Raw genomic sequence first — 22,984 nt, forward strand, 5'->3', positions numbered from 1 at the left:
AACAAACCATTTTTTATTGCAAAATGTAAAACATCTTTATTTGTCATTCCTTTATGCTTATCACCTTTATTGTAGGTAGAGAAGGGCAGTTTATAACCTTTATGCACACGGAAAAGCAGGGCATATTCAATAAGGGATTGTTGGAAATGCTGGATTTCACAGAAATTCTGATATCCTCCAATACTGAATACCCATTCTCTGTGGATTTCCGAGTAGTTTTTTTTTTCAGGTAATTTTTTGCATTGTTTGATTGGCCAAATGCTTCTGAGTTGACTGTCTGCATTCTCTGGTGTGTCCAATCAGTGGGTGTTGTAGCTAAGAAGCCGTGGGCCCCAGTGCAAGTTCAGCATTAGCCCCTCCCCCCCCCCCAAGCTTGCTATAGATAACAATTGATACAACACACCAAAAAAAATCAAGGACAACCACAGTGTCAGAGGCGCAAGAAGGGGATGGGAAACTGTGTGTTAATGATCACTACTATTAAAAATAACTATAGAAGTGAATATTATCAGCACCGGACCAATATAGAGCTAATACTGTGTTTGAGGGCCCCCTCTAGCCTAAGGGCCCCGGTGCGGTCACTACCACTGCACCCCCTATTGCTACGCCACTGGGTCCAATGCTTCTGAATTCTGTGATTGAGCTTAAGTTACCAAGTTGTGGTAATGCAGTTTTTTCCGCAGAAATCAAATTTCAATTTTCCGATTTCTGAGGAGTCTTTTTTTTGGGTCATTTTTTCCATTCCCTGGTTGGTCAAATACCTCTGAGTTGACTGTTCTTTGATGGGTCCAATGCTTCTGAGTTCTGTGATTGGGCTAAAGTTACCAAATTGTGGTAATGCCGTATTCCCGCAGAAATCCGATTTCCGACTTCTGATATCTGAGGAGTCATTTTGTGACATTTTTTTTCCCCTGGTTGGCCAAATACCTCCGAGTTGACTGCATTCTCTGATGGGTCCAATGCTTCTGTGAGTGGGCTAAAATTACCGAGTTGCAGTAATGTGGTATTTCCACAGAAATCCAATTTCCGTTTTCTGATTACAGAGTTTCGTAAATGCTGATTTCTGATCCTAAATGTATAAATTTAATTTTTGTGGTGTCCGAATGAGCATTCCTATATTCGATGTATTTTTTCCCTAGGTGATATTTTCACACTGTAAGGCCTGGCAGATCTCTTGTCTTCCTTCAGCCTCTATACCTCAATCTAATACCATGCTCTTCACCTATATGCCAAGCCCCCATGTGAACGGGAGGCCAGTACACCTACACGACTACGGTTACCCTGCAGGACTTCAGCATGTAAGGCATAGAGACTGTGGCTGGAAAAACAAGAGATAAATGTTACTGGATGATATCAGGAAATAGTGGAGGAGACAACACAGATCACAGCAGGAGGAGTAGACTGGAAACAGGGAGGAAGGTTGCTCAAAGCGACCGCAGCTCCGAGCTTCTGATAGGCGCCACACTGAAAAGGACAGATAATCAAACAGGAAGGAATGTTCGCCAACCTAATAGCTACCTCAGTGATGGCCAACATCCACACAGGCAAGATGGAGCATAACAAATAGCAACTGCAGGTATCAGGGGAGGACTGGGACCTTTCAGCCTGGGGGGAAAACACAAACTAGAGGCCCAGTGTTCATGGTAGCCTCAACCCAAATGGCGTCACTCAGGCCCCCATGTGCTACATGCTGGTAGTCACATGGGGCACCCATGTGGAAATACAGCAAGTACACTTCCAGGGCAGTGGGACAGGTAAAGTATAACTGCACAGGCATCGGGGGTCACATAATACATTTGGAGGGATGACAGCAAGGGGTTTCCGTTGTGTCTGTCATTCGTGATTATCGCACGTTGTTACTGCTGCGCACCAAATCAACCACATTGGCCTGAGATTTCCCAGCATCTCAGATTCAACCAATTTCCGCCCAAAATCAGTCAAATCGTCAATTGGGCATGCTTGTGGCGGCACCGATTTTTACCCAATCCGATAGTAATTATCAAAACGGTTGATCGCCGAGACAACAGATGTATGGCCACCTTAATTTCCCAAGACTCTCTTCCCCCCTTCAGAAGAGGGACCGTTGGGAGCTATAATGGTGTGAAAGCAGACAGAGGTTTTTTTTTTCTATGGACCCTGCAGGCAAGGCTCTGCTCTGCATCTTGCTGTGTACATTTACCAGCTTACCCGTCCTCTAATTGCTCCGTAATTGCACATTTATTTCTCTCAGCCTAATGTTTCACATTGCCTTATACAAAAACCTGAATGCAGCAGGCACTGTACCAGCCCTAAATCATTAAATGAGAGGCAGCCTGGGGGGAAATCTCCCCCTTTCCCCCCTGGCCAGTCCTCCCCTGGCAGGTATAGTCAAATTCACAGGATTAGAACTAGCAAAGGCACTAGCCAATCGCTACCGCAGTGATGACTGCAACCAGGCTATCAGGGCTGGAAGGACTTTGCTGTTTTCCCACGCAGGAACAGCTACCGTCCCACAAGGAAGCAAGACAAGGTAAATACAATAGAGACACGGGACCCAGCCAACAGCTATGGCAAAGCTGAAAGCTATGATAGGCCAAGTGTCAAGGGAGGAAGAGGCTTTTATATGGACATCACCCAATGAGAGTAGGCATGCAAATACCAACACAGCTGAATGGTAATCACTCAATCCTCTGTTAGGCCTGGATAGAGATGTCGCGAACTGTTCGCCGGCGAACGGTTCCAGGCGAACTTCGGGGGTTCGCGTTCGCCTACCAAACGCGAACTTTCCCGGAAGTTCGCTTCGCCCCATAAAGCTCTATTGAGCAAAACTTTGACTCTTTATATTACAGCCAGCAGACACATTATTGCCATACACACTTCTCTCAATGCTGGAGGCCCACCTTCCCAGCCCCTCCCCTCCCCTCCCCTCCCCTCCCCTCCTCGTAAGGTCCTTATACTGCCTACACTAATTAGTTAAGGGACAGCTGCTACACACTCTGCTAGGGAGATTTTAATTAACCTGTTTGTGGGTTCCTCCCTCCTCCCTTCTAACCTTCTACCTATTCAGGAGGGAGGAGGGTGTCATCTGCCAGGGAATTCCAGTATTTCAAAAACCAGCTTATACACCATGATAGGGATTTGAACCCAGGCCTCAGTGTATGGTAGGCAACTAACATATCCATTGTACCACCAACACTACTAGCTGAAAGTAGCTGAAAGTAGCTGAAAGTAGCTGGAAGTAGCTGAAAGTAGCTTTGAAAGTAGCCTAGCATGTACCATTTATGCTTAATGCAAGAGGAAAATTAGACAAGACAAATAACATTTATATCACACTTTTCTCCTGGCAGACTCAAAGCACCAGAGCTGCAGCCACTAGGGCACACTCTATAGGCAGTAGCACAGATATGTAGCCAGACATGGCCTTGTATTTTGTGTTCAACAGTTGTCAAGAGAAAAATTAGACAAGATAGCAGTGTTAGGAAAACTTACCTAAGATCTCCTACTGAATAGGTGCTGGCTTACTGAACAGACAGAGACAAGATTCAAACTCTGGTCTCCTGTGTCAGAGGCAGAGCCATTACACCATGCAGCCACTGCTTCCCAACATGTAGCCAGACATGGCCTTGTATTTTGTGTTCAACAGTTGTCACGAGAAAAATTAGACAAGATAGCAGTGTTAGGAAGACTTGCCTAGGGTCTCCTACTGAATAGGTGCTGGCTTACTGAACAGACAGAGATTTCAAATTTTCAAAGTTCGCCTCCCCATTGAAGTCTACAGGGTTCGCGACATCTCTAGGCCTGGAACCCACTACAAATCGCTATTTGCAATCACCAGCGTTTTGTAAGCGATTTCATGAGCGTTTTCTGGCGACTTGGGTAGGTATTTTAAAAAGTGTAATCGTTTTGCCAGCGATTGTTTAGTGATTAGCGTTTTTAATTCTGATTGGTCCTTTCAATTAATTTCAATTTTTTTACAGTGTGCAGTAATTTCAAAACGCTTGCAAAATCGCTCTTTGTAGGTTTTGATGAGCGGTTATGCCAGCATTTATATACTTTACATTGCAGAAACACTAATGCTAAACATGCTGCATGTTCTGCAGTTGCGATTTTGGCAATCGCTCCAGTGGCATTTGGCCCATCCATTAACATTAGCTGAGCGTTTAGGGAAGTCGCTAGTATTTTGAATCGCTCCCTAAACGCTCACAAAATCGCTGTAGTGGGTTCCAGCCCTTACTCTGTTTTGAGACTGCAGGCTGATTGCAGATGGATAGGACTCATTACAAATGCATGCAACATTATGCTTGCAGGGAATTCAGCACTGTCCAGCACTAACCACGTTACAACTAACCCAGTCAGAAACATCTGACCTGCATGGTTGTTTATGGTCTATGGCTAAAAGTATTGGAGGCACAGAATCAAGCAATACAGCTAGGCAATCATCATGGATTAAAGGGAAATAAATATGTCAGCCTCCATATCCACCTCAGTCCATGTGTGTATTATACTCAAATTTCATCTCTGGCTATGGGTGTCATATCATCCCCACTCTGTTACAAATGTAAGCAAGATCATGGAGATCTACTCCATATGCTGTGGAGGTGTCCCGAATTACATAGGTTCTGGGTAAACTTTATAGACCTAATTGATATGGTTTTTAACCGGTTCAGCACCGCAGTCCGAAAATCTCATGCATCCAAGCAACGTTCACCTCCCATTCATTTGCCTACAACTTTATTGCTACTTATCACAATGAATTGATCTATATCTTGTTTTTTTCCGCCACTAATTAGGCTTTCTTTGGGTGCTACATTTTGCTAAGAATTATTTTTTTCTAAATCTATTTTAACAGGAAGATTAAGAAAGAAATGAAAAAAATTCATTATTTCTCAGTTTTTGGCCATTATAGTTTGAAATTAATATATGCTACCGTAATTAAAACTCATGTATTTTATTTGCCCATCTGTCCCGGTTATTACACCGTTTAAACAATGTCCCTATCACAATTTATGGTGCCGATATTTCATTTAGAAATAAAGGTGCATTTTTTTCAATTTGCGTCCATCACTATTTATAAGCTTATAATTTTAAATAATATTATAACATACTCTCTTGACATGCATATTTAAAAAGTTCAGACCCTTGGGTAACTATGTTTTTGGTTTTTTTAATTGTATTTTTTATTTTTAATTAAAAAAAGTGTATGTGGGTAATTTTTGGTGTGGGAGGGAAACTTAATTTTAAATGTAAAATAATATTTTTTTTTTATTAAAAATGTATGTTGGTGCAGTTTACTATTTGGCCACAAGATGGCCACAGTGAAAAAAGTCCTGGATGCAAACGATCTCGCATCCAGGAACTTAAACGCAGGGGAGGTGTTTCCTGGGGGCAGAAATGCCGCGCTCTCTGGAGAGAAAGCGTCGGTATTTCTGCGGGGAAGATAGATCGGTGAATGGGAATTATATTCCCCATTCACTGATCAGGGGGCGGGCAGTGGGAGCGCGCGCGGGGGCGCGCCCGATCGCGCGCACCAGCCTGCGGCAGCAGCAGTGCCTATCTGGACGAGGATGCTCGTCCAGATAGGCCGAAATGGTTAAAGTAAAACTCCCTAGGAATGAGATTACCAGAAATGTTGATTCCTGATGACAACTGTAGGATTTCTGTATCCAGAGCTGTATCCCAGGCACGTTTTGGAAGGGGGAGCTTTCACTATCTTCTAGGCAATCGATAGTACAGATGAATGACACCCTTAACCTCTTGAGGACCACAGGGTTATATCCCCCCAGTGACCAGGCAATTTTTTAAAATTCAGAATCAGCACTTCCCAAAGTTAACAGTTTATTACTTGGTCATACAACTTAGCACCCAAATTAATTTTACCTCCTTTTCTTCCCACTAATAGAGCATTATTTTGGTGGTCTCTGATTGCTGCTGTGTTTGGCATTTATGTATTTATTCTTAAAAGTGTGAATGCAATCACCGGATAATCACCTGATAAAGCATTTTGTGAGAGTTTTGTGTTTTTCCTATTCCTTCCATTGTAGCAAAATCGCCCCGAAAATGGTACATGCCGAAAGCGGAGGAAACGCACTGATATGAACACAAGTGCCTTTAAGGCATTTTTAAAAATCGCTGGCGCTAAAAAAACAAACCCCAAATTGCCCTAGGTGTGAACAAGCCCTAGGCATCAGCCTGTGAGAGGGATTAGATTGTGAGCCATTAGGAGGGACAGTTAAGTGAAAAGGCTGTCCCCTGTACATTATATCACAGCGCTGTAAACATGTTTATTTGCCTTTATTTTTATATGTCAGCCTGCAAGCTTCGATCGCTGCTGGCAGGCTGATCATGGATCCCTCCCATGGATCTGCACCCACCTCCAGAACGTTGATGCCAAGCGGCATTAGGCGGTCCTGGGGGTGAAACTCTCGGTCGGGAGATGGTTAAACTTGAGAAAATGATATATGCTCATAGGCTGTGCCCGCAGAAATTTGAGAAACTTTGGGGTCGCTGGTTAGACACGCCAGATGTGACAGACCTGGATCTGGTTAGAAGTAGGCCTGGTTTATAATTCCCTACATGCTAATTATGTGGCATATTTTATTATTTTGTCTCTTCTATGTGAGTTTAGTGATAATTATAATCAGAGCGGATAGAGCTGGTATATAATATATTGTACCTCCTGGCATTATACTGCCTCGGTTCGGGTGCCTTATATGAGGAAGATTCATGTTTCCTTTTATTTGTTATCTTAGGCTGCATTGCAAGGTTCAAGTTGCTGATTAACTAGTCCTGTATACAGCCATTTTGATTGCTCAACAATTGTATGTTTGTTTGGTGTTCAATAAAATTTTGTTCTGATTTAAAAAAAAAAAAATAAATCTCTGGTGTAAAGCAGGGGTGTCAAACTTCATTCAGGTATAGGCCAAAATGTAAAACAGTCTAAAGTTGCGTGCAAAATTTTCTTTATGAAGATTTAACATTTATTGTCTCAAACTAAGTGGCAAAACTATAGTGACTATGGGAGTCTGCTCCTTAACCTTCTTCAGAGTAGTGCAGAGGGGCAGTTAAATATTTACCTTCTCCAGTACTGCTTCACGTCTCCTCTAATCTTCCTGACGTGTTCATGTAAAAAAAAGCGCCTGGAAAAAAAAAAAAAAAAGTGCCTGATGTAGCTGATTAGTGTGAATTCATTTATAAAAAGCCACTGAATGTAGCTGACAACTTTCATTTAGCTTATAAAAGGGCAATGGATATAGCCAATAAACATGATTTTGTTTATTAAAAGGCACTTGTTTATAGCCGATGTGTGATTCCGTTTAGAAAAGGCGCCATTAGAGCTGCTATCAGAAAATTATCCCTAACCTTAACCTTCCATTGTGGTGTCTAACCTTAACCCCCCCCCCCCCCCCCCCCATGGTGGTGCCTAACCTTAAACTCCCCATGGTAGTGCCCAACCTTAAACCCCCAATAATGATTCCTAGCCTTCACCGCCCCATGGTGGTTACTAACCTTAAAAGGACTCCGAGCAGTGCAGAAACTATGGAAAGATGCATATCATTTTAAAGCTCTCTTTTTCCTCTTTCCAATGAGATATAAACCGCCGCACTACGCCTTTTAGTTTTCGCTATTTTCGCGATTGAAATTGCCGCGGCTGTGATTTCAATCGCGAAAATAAAGAAAACTAAAAGGCGTAGGCTGACGATTTATGTGTCGCCAGAAAGAGGAGAAAGAGAGCTTTAAAATGATATCCATCTTTCCATAGTTACAATGTATTACACAGGCCGACTTTTTCTGCTGAATGGAGCTGCTGACACTGGGGAAAGTGTCGTCCTGTATAATACAATGTAACTATGGAAAGATGGATATCATTTTAAAGCTCTCTTTCTCCTCTTTCTGGCGACACCTAAATCGTCGCTCTACTCCTTTTAGTTTTCTTTATTTTCGCGATTGAAATCACGGTCGCGGCAATTTCAATCGCGATATAGTGAAAACTAAAAGGCGTAGGGCGGCGGTTTATATATCATTGGAAAGAGGAGAAAGAGAGCTTTAAAATGATATGCATCTTTCCATAGTTTCTGCACTGCTCGGAGTCCCTTTAATCCCCCCCCTTCCTTGGAACCTAACTGTAACCCTTCATGATGGTGCTTAACCTGAACTCCATCATTGAGGTACATAACTAACCACGGTATACAGTGAAATTGTTGTGGCCACAATTTTTAAAAAAATACTGGTATTTGGCTTGATTGTACTAGCCACATTTTATGTCAAAGACAAATGCTATTCGGTGAGATAATTGTATTTGCAAAATGCAGGACTTATAGTGTAGAAATTAGGTCCTGTGTTGTAGCCGCACATATTTCCATGATATAGCCGTTATAAAATTATGGTAAAAAAAGGGGCACTCTTGTCACCGCTTATAGCGGCAAATAACATGTTAGTTTATAGTGGCACCCTTTTCAACTGGTACCCTTCCGGACAGTCACATGCTTTATGCTGAATTTTACCTCCTTTTCTTCCCACTAATAGAGCATTCTTTTGGTGGTCTTAGATTGCTCCTGTGATTTTTTTATTATTACTAAAAGATTATTTAAATAAAAAAAAAAAACTATTCCTTTTATCCCCCCCCCCCCCCCCAAAAAAAAAAAAAATGGCCCTAGACCGATTCATACACTAAACTTTCTTAGGCACCAGCCTATGAGAGGGATTAGATTGTGAGCCATTAGGAGGGACTGTTAAGTGACAAGGCTGTCCCCTGTACAGTGCTGCATTACATCACAGCGCTGCACACGTTTGTCTTTTTTATGTTTCAGCCTGCCAGCTCTGATCGCAGCTGGCAGGCTGATCACAGATCCCCGCTGTGTTTACGCGCAGGGAATGTGCACGCGCGCACACATTCCCTGCTAACCCAGCCTCCAGAACATCGATGCCAATCAGCGTTAGGCGCCCCACTCTACCACCGTCGATCGGCGTGAAGCAGTTGGGAGATGGTTAAAGGGAACCTAAACTGAGAAGGAGATGGATTTTTTCCTTTTAAAATAATACCAGTTGCCTGACTCTCCTGCTGATCCTGTGTCTCTAATACTTTTAGTCACAGCCCCTGAACAAGCATGCAGGTCAGGTTCTCTGACTGAAGTCAGACTGGATTAGCTGCATGCTTGTTTCAGGTGTGTGATTCACCCACTACTGCAGTCAAAGAGATCAGCAGGTCTGCCAAGCAACTGATATTGTTTAAAAGGAAATATCCATACCCCTCTCAGTTTAGGTTCCCTTTAAACTTGAGAAAATTATACATGCTCATAGGCTGTGCCTGCAGAAATGCAAGAAACTTTGTGGTCGCTGGTTAGACATGCCAGATGTGGCAGACCTGGATCTGGTTAGAAGTAGGCCTGGTATATAATTCCCTACATGCTAATTATGTGGCATATTTTATTATTTTGAATGCGAGTTTAGTGAGAATTATAATCAGAGCGGATAGAGCTGGTATATAATATATTGTACCTCCTGGCATTATACTGCCTCGGTTCGGGTGCCTTATATGAGGAAGATTCATGTCTCCTTTTATTATTTGTTATCTTAGGCTGTATACAGGACTAGTTAATCAGCAACTTGAACCTTGCAATGCAGCCTTTTTGATTGCTCAACAAAATGTAAAACTGTCTTTTCTTTATGAAGATTTAACATTTATTGTCTCAAACTAAGTGGCAAAACTATAGTGACTATGGGAGTCTGCTCCTTAACCTTCTTCAGAGTAGTGCAGAGGGGCAGTTAAATATTTACCTTCTCCAGTACTGCTTCCCGTCTCCTCTAATCTTCCTGACGTGTTCATGTAAAAAAGGTGCCTGGAAAAAAGGCTGCTTGATGTAGCTGATTAGTGTGAATTCATTTATAAAAAGCCACTGGATGTAACTGAATTTTCATTTAGTTTATAAAAGGGCCAATAAACGTGATTTTGTTTATTAAAAGGCACTTATTTATAGCTGATGAGTGTGATTCTGTTTAGAAAAGGTGCTATTAGAGCTGCTATCAGAAAATTATCCCTAACCTTAACCCTCTATTGTGGTGCCTAACCTTAACCCCCCCCCGTGCCTAACTCCAACCCCCCCCCCCCCCCCCCATGGTGGTGCCAAACAAACTCAGTTGGTAGTGCCCAACCTTAACCACTTGAGGACCACAATGGTAAACCCCCCTAAAGACCAGGCTGTTTTTTTTTCAGAATTGGGCTTTGCAGCTTTAAGGCCAAGTTGCAGGGCCGCACAACACAGCACACAAGTGATTCCCCACCCTTTTCTCCGCACCTTGTGTATATTTATTTTTTTTTATAAATATTTATGTTATTTTTTAAATATTTTTTACTATTTCCTTTATTTTTTTCCCCCAATCCCCTCCCTCCTCCCAGCTGGCCAATCACAGCGATCGGCTGTCATGGGGTTCTGCCTATGAGAGCCGATCGCTCTCTGGGCCCCCAGGGGGACAGCCGTGTCACACGGCTGTACCCAGTACATCGCTGCTGCTGATCGCAGCGCTGTACTACATGTAAAGACAGCGGTTATGCCGTCTAAGGCCCGGTTCACATTAGCGGTGGCCGTCCGGAATCGCCGTGCCGGAGCCGGACCGCTTTCAGAATGGACGGAACGGACGCACGGCATGGCAATGAAAGCCTATGCGTCCGTTCACATGCGTCCGTTCTGCCGGACCGGAGCCGGACCGGATCCGGGCCGGATCCGGACTCCGGCGTCCGTTCCAACATGCGCTATTTTTTGGTCCGGCTCCTCCGGCAGCCGTATCCGGAGCGGAGCCGGACTGCACCATCCGGGCAATACAAAGCAATGAGAGCCGGAGAGCGCACAACACACTGGCTACAAAAACCGGACGTTCTACCCCACTTCCTATGCATTTTGGATGGGGACCACATGGGCCCAGCGAAGAGTGGGGCAGCAGCGATTTCATGCTGGAGCTCTTTTTGCCAGCAACATGTCTGCTGAAGGAGGCGAACAACAGAGAGAATTCCCAGGTTTACGAGTAACAACAGAGAGAATTCCCAGGTTTACGAGTAAATGCCTGGATCCATGGTCCCAACTGCAGTCTCTGTATCCACGGATGGTCTCCACACGTGCACCTGTCTCCAACAATGACCCCAGACCCTTCTGCTGACCTCCCAGACCCCAGGTAATTAAAAGGATGTTATCTCCTTAAGAAACCGGATCCGGACCGCAACCGTGTTCACACCGCACGGAAACCGGATGCAAACGGACCGGATCCGGATAGGAACCGTACGGATCAGGTCCGGTCCGGATACGGTGCGGTCCGGACATCCGGTGCGGTTTTTACTAAACCGCAAGTGTGAACCGGGCCTTACAGTCTTCCGAGCGGCAATCGCCACTTGGAGACTGAAGGCGGGGGGAGCTCTGCCCCCGAGCAGGAGATGCACACAATCTCCAGAAAACTGCAGCCCCAGGACTTGACGCCAATTGGCGTTAGCCAGTCCTGGGGCTGCTGCCGCGGCCACGCCCGTTGGCGTGGAGCAGTCTTAGAGTAGTTAAACCCCCAATAATGGTTCCTAGCCTTCACCGCTCCATGGTGGAGCCTAACCTTAAACCCCCTCCCCCCCCATGGAGATTACTAACCTTAATCCCCTCCCTTCCTTGGAACCTAACTGTAACCCTTCATGATGGTGCTTAACCTGAACTCCATCATTGAGGTACATAACTTTAACCACGGTATACAGTGAAATTGTTGTGGCCACAATTTTTAAAAAATACTGGTATTTGGCTTGATTGTACTAGCCACATTTTATGTCAAAGACAAATGCTATTCGGTGAGATCATTGTATTTGCAAAATGCAGAGCTTATAATGTAGAAATTAGGTCCTGTGTTGTAGCCACACACATTTCTATGATATAGCCGTTATAAAATTATGGTAAAAAAAAATGGGCACTCTTGTCACCGCTTATAGCGGCAAATAACATGTTAGTTTATAGTGGCACCCTTTTCAACTGGTACCCTTCCGGACAGTCACATGCTTTATGCTGAATTTTACCTCTTTTTCTTCCCACTAATTGAGCATTCTTTTGGTGGTCTTAGATTGCTCCTGTGATTTTTTTTTATTATTATTAATAAAAGATTATTTAAATAAAAAAAAAACCTATTCCTTTTATCCCCCCCCCCCCCCCCCAACAAGAAAAAAATTGGCCCTAGACTGCGATTCGTACACTACACTCTCTTAGGCACCAGCCTATGAGAGGGATTAGATTGTGAGCCATTAGGAGGGACTGTTAAGTGACAAGGCTGACCCCTGTGCAGTGCTGCATTACATCACAGCGCTGCACACGTTTGTCTTTTTTATGTTTCAGCCTGCCAGCTCTGATCGCAGCTGGCAGGCTGATCACAGATCCCCGCTGTGTTTACGCGCAGGGAATGTGCACGCGCGCACACATTCCCTGCTAACCCAGCCTCCAGAACATTGATGCCAATCAGCGTTAGGCGCCACTCTCCCGCCGTCGATCGGCGTGAAGCAGTTGGGAGATGGTCAAAGGGAACCTAAACTGAGGAGGATATGGATTTTTTTCCTTTTAAAATAATACCAGTTGCCTGACTCTCCTGCTGATCCTGTGACTCTAATACTTTTAGTCACAGCCCCTGAACAAGCATGCAGGTCAGGTTCTCTGACTGAAGTCAGACTGGATTAGCTGCATGCTTGTTTCAGGTGTGTGATTCACCCACTACTGCAGTCAAAGAGATCAGCAGGACTGCCAAGCAACTGATATTGTTTAAAAGGAAATATCCATACCCCTCTCAGTTTAGGTTCCCTTTAAACTTGAGAAAATGATATACGCTCATAGGCTGTGCCTGCAGAAATGCAAGAAACTTTGTGGTCGCTGGTTAGACACGCCAGATGTGGCAGACCTGGATCTGGTTAGAAGTAGGCCTGGTATATAATTCCCTACATGCTAATTATGTGGCATATTTTATTATTTTGAATGCGAGTTTAGTGAGAATTATAATCAGAGCGGATAGAGCTGGTATATAATATATTGTACCTCCTGGCATTATACTGCCTCGGTTCGGGTGCCTTATATGAGGAAGATTCATGTCTCCTTTTATTATTTGTTATCTTAGGCTGTATACAGGACTAGTTAATCAGCAACTTGAACCTTGCAATGCAGCCTTTTTGATTGCTCAACAAAATGTAAAACTGTCTTTTCTTTATGAAGATTTAACATTTATTGTCTCAAACTAAGTGGCAAAACTATAGTGACTATGGGAGTCTGCTCCTTAAAGAGAAACTCTGACCAAGAATTTAACTTTATCCCAATCAGTAGCTGATACCCCCTTTTACATGATAAATCTATTGCATTTCACAAACAGACCATCAGGGGGCGCTGTATGACTGATTTTGTGCTGAAACCCCTCCCACAAGAGGCTCTGGTACCTGGGTACTCTGGGCAAACTGCCACAATGTAACAATGTTCACAGCCAGAACAGCTAGAAACAGCTACATAACCTGCCCACAGTAAAAATGTCACCATGTAATACATGTCAGAATGTGAATCTGGGAGAGGAAAGATTTTACAATGAGCAAACACTGACTAAATCATTTATGCATAATTATGGTAAAAATGAAGCACTTTTTTATTACACTATTTTCACTGGAGTTCCTCTTTAACCTTCTTCAGAGTAGTGCAGAGGGGCAGTTAAATATTTACCTTCTCCAGTACTGCTTCACGTCTCCTCTAATCTTCCTGACTTGTTCATGTAAAAAAGGTGCCTGGAAAAAAGGCTGCTTGATGTAGCTGATTAGTGTGAATTCATTTATAAAAAGCCACTGGATGTAGCTGAATTTTCATTTAGTTTATAAAAGGGCAATGGATGTAGCCAATAAACGTGATTTTCTTTATTAAAAGGCACTTGTTTATAGCTGATGAGTGTGATTCCATTTAGAAAAGGTGCTATTAGAGCTGCTATCATAAAATTATCCCTAACCTTAACCCTCTATTGTGGTGCCTAACCTTAACCCCCCTGTGCCTAACTCCAACCCCCCCCCCCCCCCATGGTGGTGCCTAACAAACTCCCCATGGTAGTGCCCTTAACCCCTTTAGGACCACAATGGTAAACCCCCCTAAAGACCAGGCTGTTTTTTTTTTCAGAATTGGCCTTTGCAGCTGCAGGGCCGCAAAACACAGCACACAAGTGATTCCCCACCCTTTTCTCCCCACCTTGTGTATATTTTTTTTATATACATATTTATGTTCTTATTTTTTTGAATATTTTTTACTATTTCCTTTATTTTTTTCCCCAATCCCCTCCCTCCCCCCGCTGGCCAATCACGGCGATCAGCTGTCATAGGCTTCTGCCTATGACAGCCGATCACTCTCTTGGCCCCCAGGGGGACAGCCGTGTCACACGGCTGTACCCAGTGCAGTGCTGCTGCTGATCGCAGCGCTGTACTACATGTAAAGACAACGGTTCTGCCGCCTAACAGTCTCCTGAGCGGCAATGGCCACTCGGAGACTGAAGGCGGGGCGGAGCTCCGCCCCCAAGCAGGAGACGCATGCGCAGCCTGCGCTTAATCTCCTGCAAACTGCAGTCCCAGGACTTGATGCCAATTGACGTTAGGCAGTCCAGGGGCTCCCGCCACGGCCACGCCCATCGGCGTGGATCAGTCTTACAGTAGTTAAACCCCCAATAATGGTTCCTAGCCTTCAACGCTCCATGGTGGTGCCTAACCTTAAACCCCCAATAATGGTTCCTAGCCTTCACCGCCCCATGGTGGTTACTAACCTTAATCCCCCCCTCTACCTTGGAACCTAACTGTAACCCTTCATTATGGTGCTTAACCGGTTCAGCACCGCAGTCCGAAAATCTCATGCATCCGAGCAACGTTCACCTCCCATTCATTCGCCTATAACTTTATTGCTACTTATCACAATGAATTGATCTATATCTTGTTTTTTCCGCCACTAATTAGGCTTTCTTTGGGTAGTACATTTTGCTAAGAATAATTTTTTTCTAAATCTATTTTAACAGTAAATTAAGAAAGAAATGAAAAAAATTCATTATTTCTCAGTTTTTGGCCATTATAGTTTGAAATTAATATACGCTACCGTAATTAAAACTCATGTATTTTATTTGCCCATCTGTCCCGGTTATTACACCATTTAAACAATGTCCCTATCACAATTTATGGTGCCGATATTTCATTTAGAAATAAATGTGCATTTTTTCAATTTGCGTCCATCACTATTTATAAGCTTATAATTTTAAATAATATAATAACATATTCTCTTGACATGCATATTTAAAAAGTTCAGACCCTTGGGTAACTATGTTGTTTTTGTTTTTTTTAATTGTATTTTTTTTTTAATTAAAAAAAAGTGTATGTGGGTAATTTTTGGTGTGGGAGGGAAACTGCTAATTTTAAATGTAAAATTATATTTTTTTTATTAAAATTGTATGTTGGTGCAGTTTACTATTTGGCCACAAGATGGCCACAGTGAAAAACGTCCTGGATGTGAACGATCTCGCATCCAGGAACTAAAATGCTGGGGAGATGTTTCCTGGGGGCAGAAATACCGCGCTCTCTGGAGAGAAAGCGTCGGTATTTCTGCGGGGAAGGTAGATCGGTGAATGGGGATTATATTCCCATTCACTGATCGGGGGGCTAGCGGCGGGCAGCGGGAGCAGCGCCTATCTGGACGAGGAAGCTCGTCCAGATAGGCCGAACTGGTTAACCTTAACTCCATCATTGAGGTACATAACTTTAACCACGGTATACAGTGAAATTGTTGTGGTCAATTTTTTTTTTTAAATACTGGTATTTGGCTTGATTGTTCTAGCCACATTTTATGTCAAAGACAAATGCTATTCGGTGGGATAATTGTATTTGCAAAATGCAGGGCTTATAGTGTAGAAATTAGGTCCTGTGTTGAAGCCACACACATTTCTATGATATAGCCGCAATAAAATTATGGTAAAAAAATGGGCACTCTTTTCACCGCTGATAGCGGCAATTAACATGTTCGTTTATAGTGGCACCTGTAACGATCGGTGAAGCACAGAGAGGATCTGATTACCGTGATCTGCAGTATCACTGGGAATACAGATGTATACCAGATTATAAGTGATCTGCAGTATCACCGATAAACCGATATACTAGCTAATCTCTGTTCACCTGAGTAGAGTGTGGTGTTTGGTGTAACAGTAACACTTAGAGGACTAGGCCTCAGTGCAGCAAGGAGCACTGCACAGATTCCTTCCGCAGACCTGAGCTCTCCAAGACGGGAGGAGTCAGACTGACAATAGGAAGGATAGTCTGAGAGTGACACACAGGAGGAGATGTCACTGACAGGACGAGGAACCGCCTCTAAGCGTAAGGTCGGTTCTCGAGGTCGGACAAGCCAGGTCGTACACACACGGACAGACAAAGTACAAGATCATAAGGCAGAGGCGGAGTCTAGGTACAGGCAGAGTTCGGCAACAGGGTATCAGAAATATCGAGGTACAAGATCAGGAGGCAGAAGCAGAGTCTAAGGACGAGCCGGGGTTCGGCAACAGAGTATCAGAAATATCGAGGTACAAGATCAGAGTTCAGGAGGATAGTCAGGCAAGCAGGAAGTCATAACAGATAATCACAATCAAACTAGTACTTTAGCTATCAACAGAATCTAGCTAAGTGTAGGATTACAGCTCCAGCTGGTCCCGGGCACACTTACGGATCTGACTACGGATCTGGGTGCTCCCACATGTGTGATCGCACGCCAGACAAAGAGCAAGTGAACAGCCAGTGGTATATATACACAAGGACCTTTCCAGGACCTCCCTAATTGCTGGACCAATGAGAGTGGTGGAAAATGTCAGCTGACCCGCCTGGTCAGCTGACTCCCTTCTGGCTGTTATTTAAGCTCAGCCTCTGTGCGCGCGCGCGTGTCACTCTGAATCTAGGTGGACTATCAGTCCCAACCACACCAGTACTGTCTTGCAATGTATCTAGTGAACTGAGTGCGGGAGCCGCCTCCAATGCGGATTCCGCCGTTCCCAATGCGGATTCCGCCGCTCTGCCTATGCGGCGTTGTTTCCGTGTTCTGACGCCATGTTGGACGCGGAAACAGCCGCCTCACTTTGAGAGACAGCGGCTTTTCCGCGTTTCATCACAGCACCCTTTTCAACTGGTACCCTTCCTGACAGTCACATGCTTTATGCTGAATTTTACCTCCTTTTCTTACCACTAATACAGCATTCTTTTGGTGGTCTCTGATTGCTGCTGTGATTTCTTTTTTATTATTACTAAAAGATGATTTTTTTTTCAAAAACCCTATTACTTATATCCCCCCCCCCCCCAAAAAAAAATAATAATAAATAAAAAAATAAAATTGGCCCTAGACTGCGATCTGTACACTACACTACACTCTCTTAGGCATCAGCCTATGAGAGGGATTAGATTGTGATCCATTAGGAGGGAGTGTTAGGTGACAAGGCTGTCCCATGTACAGTGCTACATTACATCGCAGCGCTGTACACGTTTGTCTTTTTTTATATTTCAGCCTCCCAGCTCCGATCGCGGCTGGCAGGTTGATCATGGATCCCCGCTTTGTATACACGCAGGCCAGGGAATGCGTGCGCGAGCATGTGCTCTCTGCTAACCCAGCGTTGACGCCAAATGGTGTTAGACGGTCCTGGGGGCGCAACTCTCCCACCACCGCTCGGCGTTAAACGGTCAGGAGATGGTTAAACTTGAGAAAATAATATATGCTCATAGGCTGCGCCCGCAGAAATTTGAGAAACTTTGGGGTCCCTGGTTAGACATGCCAGATGTGCAGACCTGGATCTGATTAGAAGTAGGCCTGGTTTATAATTCCCTACATGCTAATAATGTGGTATATTATTAATTTGCCTCTTCTATGCAAGTTTAGTCAGAATCGCTAGGGTAAGCGATTCGGCCGGTGGCGCCATAGTTTCCTATGGCAGAGTTTACCCGTGCGATTTGGCTGCGGGGAAACTCTGCGGATCCGGAGCGGTTTCCACTCCAGTGGAAACGGGCCCTAAAGGTGGCCATACACTGGTCGATTTGCCATCAGATTGACCAACAGATAGATCCCTCTCTGATCGAATCTGATCAGAGAGGGATTGTATGGCTGCCTTTACTGCAAACAGATTGTGAATCAATTTCAGCATGCAGCTGGTCACAATCTGTGGAGCTGCCGCTGCTGCCCCCCGCATACATTACCTGATCAGGCCGGCGCGAGTCCCCCGGTCTCCGCTGTCTTCTTCTCCGCTGGGCTGCGGGTTCCGGCTGGCTTCACTTCCTGTCCAGGGAAGTTTAAACAGTAGAGGGCGCTCTACTGTTTAAACTTCCTGCTGGGACAGGAAGTGAAGCCAGCCGGAACCGAGAGCCCAGCGGAGAAGAAGACAGCTGAGACCAGGGGACTCGCGCCGGCGGAACAGGTAATGTATTGCCGCTAGCCTCGGTCGGCGGGTATTCGACGGCTAGCTCGCCAAACGACTGTTTTGCTGAGGTAGCGTCTTCAGAAGCGTGTGTGGCGATCACGGCAATCAGTTTCCAGCTTTTAAAACAGGTGAAAGGGCACTTCCGTCTTCCTGTGCCATCGCGTCACGCGTACATTATTATGCATGCGCCCACTAACGTATGTGTGCCAAGCGTCGCGCAAGTCGGCGATGCATATCATAACGGAAATGCTTCTGCCTACTATAGTTTTGGCATCACTCCTATATGACCACAAGATGGCAGCAAAAACGGGTACATGCTGAAACAAGTAAAAACTTAAAACCTAATGGGAGATCGAAGCACTATGGGCGGAGACGGGACCCAATTGGAAATGACAAAAAGTAGAAATATGAAAATTACTATAAAATGTGCAAGTCACAGCAATTACAAATGTTACTTTTTTCCACATCCCCCCCCCCCCCCCCCCCAAAAAAAAGGACTTATGAAGCCTTTAAATAATTTGTACACTACCTTAATAACGGTAAAGAAAATATGCAGTTCACATTCGAATTTAGTAAGCATAAGGTGGCTTATCTAGATTTGGAGCTGTGCATAGTGGACAACTAGAGGTGGCTTGAACCTTCGATTTTCGGTTTGCGAACTTGCAAAAAAGTTTGTGAACTGGTGAACATCGCGAAACGCAATAGACTTCAATGGGCAGGCAAACTTGAAAAACTACAAACACTGTTTCTGACGCAGAGCAGGGTTATAATCCCTAAAAGGCAGAAATCACATTGCATTCCTAAATTGGATTTCAAGCCTAAAGTGCTTGAAAATATCTTGCGTGTGTAGACATGGATCAGGTAGTGTAAGTAGTGTACTGCTTCACACTGACAGACCAAACTCACTGTGTAACGCACCGCAAACAGATGGCCGTGCTGGTGCACATGTTGGCGAGAGTGCAGGTGATGGCGGCTTTCCAGCCCATATGGTCGGGCTGTGGTAGTTCAATGACAGAACAGTGACTGTGTCAAAAACCTGAGCGGTTCTTGCCTTTTTCATGATTGCTAACTCAGTAAAGGACCAGCCCTTAAAGTGAACCTAAAGGCAAAAAAAAAATTAGATGAACTCACCTGGGGCTTCCCTCCGGCCGACAGGCATGGGAACGCGAGTGATTGTTCGCGTTCCCAGCCTGTATATCGCCCCCTATGCTGCTATTGCGGCCTCCTGGCCGTAATAGCAGGATAGGGGGCGATATACAGGCTGGGAACGCGAACAATCACTCACGTTCCCATGCCTGTCGGCCGGTGACAGCCAAACTGGAAGTGTTCGCCGGCGGGTGCAGAGGCATCGGAGCGGAGCTGCGAGGGCACCGATCGTCTGCAGGGGGCTGAGGGAAGCCCCAGGTGAGTTCATCTCATTTTTTTTTTACTTTAGGTTATCTTTAAGGCGTTGCTATCATAAATCTGGCATAGTGGGGTCTGAACCCTCTATAACAGTAATTATAGATTATGAATCAGAGCACTCAGTATATAATTTTATATAAAAATTGTATTTGCTTATCATACAGAACTTAAGGCCATCTGTCCACCAGCTGAAGTTCAGCAGAAGATGGGTGTTGCAACAGGACAACGACCCAAAGCATATAAGTAAATCAGAATGGCTTACAGAAAAAGAAAATACACCTTCTGGAGTGGCCCGGTCAGAGTCCTGACCTCAACCCGATTGAGATGCTGTGGCATGACCTTAACCCTCCTGGCGGTCTATTAAAAACCGCCAGGGGGCAGCGCAGCCGTTTTTTTGATTTATTTATTTTTTAAAATCATGTAGCGAGCCTAGGGCTCGCTACATGATAGCCGCTGCTCTGCGGCATCCCCCCAGCCCCGCCGATCGCCTCCGGCGATAGGCGATCAGGAAATCCCGTTCAAAGAACGGGATTTCCTGGAGGGCCATGGCGACGGGGCGCGATGACGTCACCGGACGTCATGGACGTCGTGACGTCGAAGGGAGTCCCGATCCACCCATTGCCGCTGCCTGGCACTGATAGACCAGGCAGCGCAGGGGTCTAGGGGGGGGGGGCTGTGTTGCAACGCGGATAGCGGCGATCGAGCGCGGAGCAGCGGCGATCGAAGTGCTGACGCAGCTAGCAAAGTGCTAGCTGCGTACAGCAAATAAATAAAAAAATTACACAAATCGGCCCAGCAGGGCCTGAGAAAACCTTCTGCGCGGCTTACCCCGAACTACGTTCGGGGTTACCGCCAGGAAGGTTAAGAAAGTAAATTACACCAGACATCCCAAGAATATTGCTGAACTGAATCAGTTCTGTAAAGAGGAATGGTCAAGATATTACTCCTAAACGCTGTGCAAGTCTGGTATGCAACCACAGGAAACGTTTGGTTGAAGTTATTGTTGCCAAAGGAGCAGCGGTGGCTCCAGCTTCAGATTTTTGGGGGGCTCAAAAGGGGCACAATAGCTGGCCAGCGGGGCTCATGGGGAGAAATGCACGCTGTGCCTAAATAATGGGTGTAATCATGATGTCATGTGGGCAGGGCTAACTGTAATGTAGTTGTAACAGCTAATGTAGTTCCATAAAAAAAAAAGTAAATACACATAATGACAGACAGCATTTCCCTAGTAAATGCACGTAATGACAGACAGCGTTTCCTCAGTATATGCACGTAATGAGAGACAGTGTTTCCCTAGTAAATGCACAGAATGAGAGACAGCGTTTCCCTAGTAAATGCACATAATGACAGACAGCGTTTCCCTATTAAATGCACGTAATGATAGACAGCGTTTTACCACTAAATGCACGTAATGACAGACAGCTTTTCACCAGTAAATGCACATAATGACAGACAGCTTTTCACCAGTAAATGCACCATAATGACAGACAGCTTTTCACCAGTAAATGCACCATAATGACAGACTGCTTTTCACCAGTAAATGAACATAATGACAGACAACTTTTCACCAGTAAACACACATAATGACAGACAGCTTTTCACCAGTAAATGCACATAATAATAGACAGCTTTTCACCAGTAAATGCACCATAATGACAGACAGCTTTTCACCAGTAAATGCACCATAATGACAGACAGCTTTTCACCAGTAAATGCACCATAATGACAGACAGCTTTTCACCAGTAAATGCACCATAATGAAAGACAGCTTTTCACCAGTAAATGCACATAATGACAGACAGCCTTTCACCTGTAGATGCATGTAATGACAGCGTTTCATGTAGCGAGGTGTATAATTGTCCTAGCATAGGTAGGTAGGTAGGAGGACTTACCTTGTCCCCAGTATAGCCAGGTAGATGCCTTTCACCTGTAGATGCATGTAATGACAGCGTTTCATGTAGCGAGGTGTATAATTGTCCTAGCATAGGTAGGTAGGTAGGAGGACTTACCTTGTCCCCAGTATAGCCAGGTTTATCGATTCCCCAGGACTCAGGAGGGGTCGAAGGAGGGATCCGTGGGGACAGCGGTGTCCAGTGGGGAAGGGGGGCCGTCTCCCCCCCTTCCCTCACCTTGGAGCTCTTCATCTCTTGCTTCCCCCTCCAGAATAAGCAGCTGGCAGTAGCGGCAGGAGACTTCCTCCCTTCCCAGCGTGGGGGAGAGAGATCAATCTGTGCGCCACTACAGTGGTCTAGACTAGACCAGAGTGGTGGAGCACAGATCAGACGCGCTGGGAAGAGAGGAAGTCTTATGCAGCCGGCTTGCCGCTCATTTCTGGAGGGGGGAGCGATGGAAAGAGGGGGAGCCCCAAGGTGAGGGGGGGGATACGTCCCCCCTTCCACAGCTCTCCTCTCTCCGCTTCCACCCCACCTGCTTTTTGGCAACCCTGCGGGGGGGGGGGGCTGACAGCTTGTCAGCTGGGGCTCAAGCCTGGGTAAGCCCCAGTGTAGCGCCGCCACTGCAAAGAAGGTTCAACCAGTTATTAAATCCAAGGATTCACCTACTTTTTCCACCTGCACTGTGAATGTTTACATGGTGTTTTCAATAAAAACATGGAAACATTTAATTATTTGTGTGAAATAAGATAAAGTAAAGTGTGATTGTCTATTGTTGAGACATAGATGAAGATTTTCTTGCCACTGTATATGCATATACCTAACAAGTACTTTGATACTTTAGTGGACATAACCATATTTTCCAGAATAAGACACGCTTTTTCTCCCCCCAAAAATGGGGAGAAAAAGTCCCTATGTCTTATATGCCGAACACAGCGAGTCCCAGACCTATGAAGGGTGACTGATATGAACTATCCACCTGCCGCGATGTCGGGGACTCCCTGCATTGTCCCCTGTGTATCTCCCGCTTCCCTGTGTGTGTCCCGCTCCTTCCTCTGTGTTCTCCGCTCCCTAGTGTACAACCATCAGAATTGGCAGCTTGGCCCACCTAATCCACGGCCCCCATGGCGATTACAGACCTCTCTCCTTCACTGCGCCTCTAGTGCCGGCTTCTGCTGATGCCGTGATCAGCAGAAGCCAGCATTACAGCCACAGAGAAGGAGAGGAGAGGGCTGTGATCGCCACGGGAGCTGTGGATTAGGTGAGCCAAG

The sequence above is a fragment of the Hyperolius riggenbachi genome, chromosome 12 (genome assembly GCF_040937935.1).
Source record: "Hyperolius riggenbachi isolate aHypRig1 chromosome 12, aHypRig1.pri, whole genome shotgun sequence".
NCBI classification, from domain to species: Eukaryota; Metazoa; Chordata; class Amphibia; order Anura; family Hyperoliidae; genus Hyperolius; species Hyperolius riggenbachi.